A 7497-nucleotide genomic window follows, 5' to 3' on the forward strand; every position below is an offset into this window, starting at 1 on the left:
AGGTCAGGGGCAGAACATGCTGCAACTCAACACTGAATTTCATTAGAATATTTAAAACCAGGCTCAGGGTTGCATCTCACTGTTACTTCCTGCCACCAATCTACAAAAAAAATGATGTTTCACAAGGGGAAAATCCCGAAATTTTTTTCCTCTTTTCCTGATAGTAGCTCAATTTTAGACAAATGATTTAAGATTTGCCTTTAAGGTCCAATATCTGTATTTTACAAATGTTACTTTGAAAGTAAAATCTCCATTTATAAATGTGTGAAAATAATGTATCAGACTTGATGTTATGGAAAATTTATCACAATATCTATGTACATAGTTATTATTATTTCATACAAGCATACAGAACCCCTCTTCACTGTTATTGCTGGTTTTCTAATACTTGACCTGAACCTGACATGCAGTGCAATATTTTGGAGTTACTCATACCTTGACTGAGGCCTGCAGTTAAGCAAGTTTTGCTTAGGCATCAGCTGTACTTTCTTAGTTGTGTGTTTTTAATGCTTAGACCTCATGCTTGATGTTTTACATTTTTGGACAGGTATTTTCCACTCCATTGAATGACCAGTCTACTTCATGCAGATCTAAGCAGAATTTGGGGGGATTTTGGCTGGCTGTGACAATTTCAGGTACATGAGGAAGGTAACACTGCTGGTATAATTGTTCTGTAATGGAGTAAACAATTCAGTGGGGCACATGTAGTGGTGGAGAAAACACCTACTTATTTTTGCTGATTAAGATTAGCTTGCTGAAACAGAATTTTTGATTACCGTGCATAGTGCTTGGCCATGGTTATAAGCCAGACCTTGGCTCTTCAAGTAAGTGAAGAAATGAAGGCTCAAACTCCAAAGTCACTTCAAAACAAACCCCACAGAAAATTAAAGGGAAGGTGAACCCCTCATTTTTTTTTTTTTCCCCAGTTCCAAATAGTTTCCCACAAGAAAACATCCAGAGCCCTCCAGTCAATGAACAGCGCTACTTCTTCAGTGCTGACTTCTCTACGGAGGCTTTAAGTTTTTTGGGGTCTGGATTAAAAGATGTGAGCACCTAAAAAAACCTGAAACAGAGAAATAAATAAAGTCACCTCAGTGCTTCATGGGTACCCTGCCTTTTGCAAATGCTTGTCCAACCACAACCTAAATAATTCAAACCATCGTTGTCAGGCAGCAGCACAGCTCTCCTCAATAGGCACTTGCCTTATCACTCTACAGCAGATGCTTCAGTCAACCATTGGATATTGAAAACATAAATAATGAAACAAAATTTGGAGACAATGGTTTCTGGGCCGGGGACAAAATACTGATGGATATTGTCAGTCTCGGTGTAACCAAGCAGCAAAAGCTCAAGTGACAACAATAGGGAGGAGAAGAATAGGGACAAGTGAGGAGCCCTGAATCTCAATAAGGCCTGGAGCTGCACATGCTGCTGTTACCCTAGAAACTAACCTCTCCCCTGAAGAGGTTTGCTGGGGCATTGTCCGGGGGACACAAGATGTGTCATACACCAGATGGTCGTGTGCTGTATAACTCAGTTATCTGAGTGCTGGAGTGGAGGAATGCACGCTGCCGAGCGCTCCGGAGGGCCGCCCAGGGCACCATCTGTTCTTTCAGACCCAAGGCACTGCTTTGGCGTTGGCTTTTTTTTTTTTTTTTTTTTTTTTTTTTCTCCTTCCAAGAAAGGAGGGGAAAACAAAATTAAAATGATTCACCATTCAGCAGGGAAGGGAGAGAGAGAGGAAAAAAAAAAGCGGCTTAATACAGTTGCCATATCTTGCTTTCATTTAGCTAATTTTATCCCTGGGTTTTATGTCAGGTGAATTGCTTTTTTACGCCTGGGAGAGCAGCAATTATTTCTCTCTCAGGAGTCTATCATTTATAAATAAAACCCTTTTGAGACCTCATCGGTCATTTACCATCTGAAAACCCCCAAATGCTTTTAGCCATATGTTCTCCAAAGTCGACCCTCTCCTCCCCAGAGCTCCTTGCAAAGGTTTCGGCAATACAGGGGAAAGAGCATTTTTCTTTTCCAGGAATTGTTCTCCCCTTTGGCTGGGAAGGGGGGAAGGAGGAAAACAAAAAGTCAGAGCTGAAGCGGCGGCATGAAGGACTGGCGTAGGAAGGAAATGCTAATCACGGGCTGTGCTGTGCCAAGGAGCAGTGACTAACATGCCTGAGAGGGGCAGGCGCCGGCAAACATCCCGGGGCTCCAGTGCCACCAGAGCCAGCCCAAAGCCTTCCTGCCACCTGCTGGCTTTGGACCGAGACCTGAACCAAGTTGTGGAAATAGGAGAACCAAACGTAAATGAGAGTTCAGGACACTTCAGGATACTTCAAAGGTATATTAAGGTGCTTCATACATTTGGGTGGAAGAAGATCAAGCCAGGGCAGTAAAAGTGATGCTGCAAGAAACAGGGACTGAAATGTGTGTGCTTGGGGCAGCACATTTTGCTTTATGACAAGACCTGTCTTTTGGTGCACCTTTCTGCTCCCCAACTTCTGGTTTCTGTCTTGCGGCTGCAGAGTATTCTCCCACTTCTCAGCACAGGAGAGAAAATAAACAGAAAATAAAGTACTGGCTTGATTGCCAACTGAAATAACAGGGAAACATTTGCAACCATTTAAGCAAAGGCACTATTTCAAATCTGCTCCATAATGGCTGCAAGTGAGCACACGTGGTGGTGACTGCGAGTCTGCAGCTCCTGCAGCACAGGCACAGGAGGGATTCAGCAGGGGAAGCACATCTTCTGTCATTCAAGCTTTACTAGACATGATTAAAAAGATGTTGTGGGTTGCAGAAGACTCCCTGGTGCAGTTGTGACCAGTCCTCATGGGGGTAACTCCTACCTGATCATTCCCAAAAGTGATCTGAAGGGCATGAATCCCTCTGGCAATCAAACCTGCATACAGCGCTTCAATGAACAGAAGGAATTAGGAAAAGAGACATAATCAAAGGAAATTTATAAGCAGCATAACAGCCAAAGATGCAAAAGGAGTAAAAACTGAATCACATTTATGTTTAGCTTCCATGTATAGACAACCCAGTTAAAAATCCAATTAGGTGACTAACAAATTATTAGGCAATGCTTAAAGACCAGGTGATAGCATCTCACAAACTGCTTGTAACCCTAATCCTTCACATGTGATTATCACTCTTACAGCATTGGTACTGCTTGTATCAACTCTAGCATGTTGATATTTAAAAATTAATGATCTGTATAATCCTAAGGACATAACATATAGCAAAACCGGTAACTCAATTTATTTTTCTCCTTGCATTCTTGTTTTTTATTTCCCTGTTAGATTGGCTGTGCAGAAAGCAGCAGTGATGAATTTCAGCAGAGCTGGTCTTAAAGACTGTGTGAAATGCACAGACATTGGGGGCTCGGTGTGTGAGGCTCCCAGACTTGGGAAATTACGGCAAGAAAATCTCTATAGATTTGTCTGCACACCCCTGCTGGGAATTTGGCCCTCTCTGATCCAAGACAGTTCACTGAGGGCTGCCTAGCCCGCTTTCTGCACCTGGCTGAGAGATTGACCAGCAGCTTGATGGGGTCGTGGAAGCTTTATTCCCTTTGTTCCATGGGTGTCTGCCACGGAGAGCCAAGCTTGGATTAACCGAGCCTAAATCCCTGGGCAGCCTGCCAGAGCAACGCTAGCTCTGAAGCAAATGTAGCTCCACGAGGGTTTCAAGTCTGGATTTATAGATCAGCTCTTCTTAGGTGCAAATCCACAGGCAGAGAGCACAATGCCTCATGTCAGATCCCCGGGAAGTCTCTCCCAGAGGCAGCAGTTGCCGGCTCACGCGGGAGCGTCGTGAACTTGGACAATGCCACTCTTTTGGGCCAGCCCTTCCCCAGCAGTGCTCCCCTGCCAGCCATGCAGACAATCTCTCTTTGGACACCGTGCTGTGTTACCGTAACACATGTGGGCATGGTTCCTAGTGTCCCCATCCAGCACCTGCGTGCTCTTTGTTGCAGCACCAAGCATTTTGATGTTTTAAGTCACTGTCATTGGAAGCAATGTGAGGAAAAGGCTATTTTCCAGCATCTTTGAATAGCTGATCCAAAGGCAAGGTGCATCAAGCCTTGCAGGAGCCAACAAATCCCAAGAGCATGCCTTCTGCATGTCTCCTCCTCACCCCAGGAGTTGGAAGTCATCTTCTACTCCAAAGTGAGGGGTTACCTTTCTTCCAGACCTCTGTGTTTGGGTAGGGAGAGAGAGGACTTTCAGCCCAGTTCCTGTGAAAACAAGGTTAATGCACTCATGCTGTGTTTGTTTTGCCTCCCCCTAATAACTTCTGAACCTGTTGGCCTTGTTCAATTCAACTTGACAGAAGGATAGAGGTCTAAAAAATAATTGAGTTCTCAGAAGTTTTGTGAAAATAGGCACTGATGTGGAAGACAGAGTGTCCTGGTGTTGTCAACATCCTCACTGAGGAAAGGGTGAATCATGAATCCACGTCTTGCTGAGCATTAGGGGAATGACACAGAAAACAAACCTGCAACCACAAAAGAAAAGCTTCAGTTGAAATTCACACTTCTTAGACATCAAAGTTAGACCACAGACAAGACCAAAAAAGCCAGAGTTCAGAGAAAGCCTTGCTGGTTTCAACCTAAACCCTACACCTTCTGGCAATTTCATAGCTCCATCTTGGGATGTAGCTAAGTGTCACCTCCACATCGTACTGGCATAACAACCTGCTGCCTTCATCACAGCTGCAGCTGCTGCTCAGGACACCCAAGATGCAAAACATTACAGAAGCTATTTTAAATGGAATGGAGGTCATTTTAAAGGCTGCTCTGTGTTGTGTGTGTGCAGTGGGATTCATATCACTGAAGTGGAAGGAAATACCTCTAATTGTTGTGGCTTGAAAACACAAGTGGCATGCAGGAATATTAGAAACCAATAATGTGAAAACAGAAATGGGAAGCAGAAACTTGTGAATTCACATGGTTCAGTGGCTCTGTGACCATGAAGAAAGCAATGCTGTCTACAGGACTCAGCCCAGCTTCCACTGAAAGGCCATGGAAAGGCATCTTTACTACACATTTTCAACTTCCAGAGGCTTACACTGACCTGTGTGGACTGAGCAGTCCCACTGCAGGCAATACCCAACTCCAAGCCAACATAAATCAAGTGCACACATACATTTTCATGTGAGCTGCATCATACCTTCAATCTTTTTCCTTTTTTCTTCTTAATGCCTCTCCTCTTCCCAAACCACCACCCCAGCAGTAAAACCCATCTCAGCAGGGTACATGAGGATTAGCTTAAAACTATTTTAACTTTCTCTCCTTTAAATTCCCAGAAAAGAAGATCTTCCTGTGTTTTACTTTTTAATTTTTCAAAAAAGCAGCTTATTTCTTGCCCAGTTCACCAGTCTGGAATATTTCCAGTTTCCTCAGAACTGATGGGTGCTAAATCAGCCCAGAGCTATCTGCTAGCAAAAACAAACCTTAATTTGCAGTAGTAAAATGTCTGTTTAATCCACTGACATCCAAAGATTTCTGCCTTAGTTAGTATTTGATCATAGCAGTAGCCCATTGTGTTATTTGAAATGAACTTGCTTTAAAGCAGAAGAGTGAAAGTGAGTGATGGCCAGGCTCCTGATCTCCTTTTGTAATATGCTATGTTGAAGGGGACCTAAAACTCAGCCTCCTCTAACTCTGTTGGTTTGGCAGCAGGCACTTTCAGCTGAAACTCCTTGGGCTCGGAATAATTAAGGGTTTGCCTTTAGCAGGACTCCAGGGTGGGTGATTATTTATCTGAGAGTGGTACCTCCAGTCCCCAGAGGGCAGGTCCCTTTGTGTAAGCACTGAGCAAACACACAGAAAGGGGCCCTCCCTTCCTGAGGAATTTGTGGTCTAAACAAACAAGTGGGCTGAGTGCAGGAGAGGGGGTGGCAGATGTGGCCAGGCAGGTGAAATGACTCGCCCTGAGGTCACACTACAGATTAATGCTGATGCCAGGCAGTGCTTCTGTCTTTTGAATCCCAATACAGTTCCCTCACCAGGAACCCAGACTTTTGCTCATGGACTAAAACTCCTCCCCTGCACAAATCCTCTCCACCTCCCATGGATCTTCCTTTTTGCAGACTTGTACATCGTCTGCCTCTGCTGCAGGGTAAGCTTTTTCTTTCAAGGTGGTGACCTTATGTTGGGCAGCCCCATGTTTTGCCTCTTCCCCTATTCCTTGGCTTCCTACCTTCCAGATCTGGCATCCATTTGGCATCCCCCTGCTAGGCTGGGGAAGCTAAGCCAGCTTAGCTTATTTTTTTAGATGACTATTTTTTAACTGACCTTTATTTTTTTTTCAGCAGGGATGAGGGTCTAGGCCTAGCTTACAGCAGTCTTGAAATGCAAACTGCTACTGAGCTGCTCTAAGAGGCTTCTTTTGCAGCTTCAGATTAATTTATTTTAACACGGCTCACAAAAATGGGGCATGAAGTTAAAAAGTCAATATTTGGTTTACCTTACAGTTTCCTTTCCTCCCCTTCAAGATACTTACAAACATTTCCTACCCACTTAAAGAAACCCTACTCTGGACAGTTTGGCTGAACAGGAGACACCAGTAGGAAAGGTTTCAGCAGGAACACATACTCACTGCACGCTGGTTACTGCAGGCTGCTCCAGTGTTGGACTGCTCAGCTCATCTTCCCCCTGCTGCTCTGTGCCAGAAAGATGCTGAGGCACCTGCTTGAGGAGAAGTCATTGAGATATGAAGCCCCAGCAGGACAGATGATTCCAGTCAGTCCTCTAAGCAGAGGCCAGATCTGTCTCTGGTGAGCCCTTGGGGATGGCTGGCTCCAGGCAGCTGCACAGCAAATTTGGATGGCTCATTTTATAACATCTCTCTTCAGTAGGGAAAATGGATTGTCCACTTTTCCTTAGGGTGAGGTGGATTGTAAGGCTTGAAGTAGTAGATCTCAGAGCTTTGTACTTTCTGAAAGGATCAGCTGGACTCAGGTGAGGAATCACTGACCTCACAACTGGCCACCAGCCTCAAAATACTGCAAAATCTGGTGATTCCAATGAATCTGGTTCCAATGGAGTCTTTCAGATGGTTATAGACCAACTGACAAGAAAGGGAAATTATGTTTTGCATGAAGTGTTCGCTGTGCCAGACTGTTATCACCAAGATTAGGTGTCAAACAGAGAATGGAGGTATGGTCTTTGGAAAAACAGGCAGGAATGGACATACTTTCTGTTTAAAACAATGCCCCTAGAAACACACAGACCTGTCTGCTTTCAGCCAGGGGGCTACATGACACACCTTTCTCTCCAGTCATCCCAGCTGATAAAGTTAATCTTCTTTATTTCTCTAGTGAAGAATCAGCAGAAGGCTTACAGTCATGCATTGCAAATAAGGCATATTTACACTGTAGAGTGGGCTAAGAGAGAAAGGAGAAGAAAAGCCATCCACTTTCTTGTGTATATCAAGCGTCTGGATTTTAGAATAACCAAAAGACATGGCACTCTTGTCCTGTATTTTA

Source organism: Pseudopodoces humilis, chromosome 7 (genome assembly GCF_049639895.1).
Source record: "Pseudopodoces humilis isolate 2021_Gansu_Grassland_sample_001 chromosome 7, ASM4963989v1, whole genome shotgun sequence".
NCBI lineage: Eukaryota > Metazoa > Chordata > Aves > Passeriformes > Paridae > Pseudopodoces > Pseudopodoces humilis.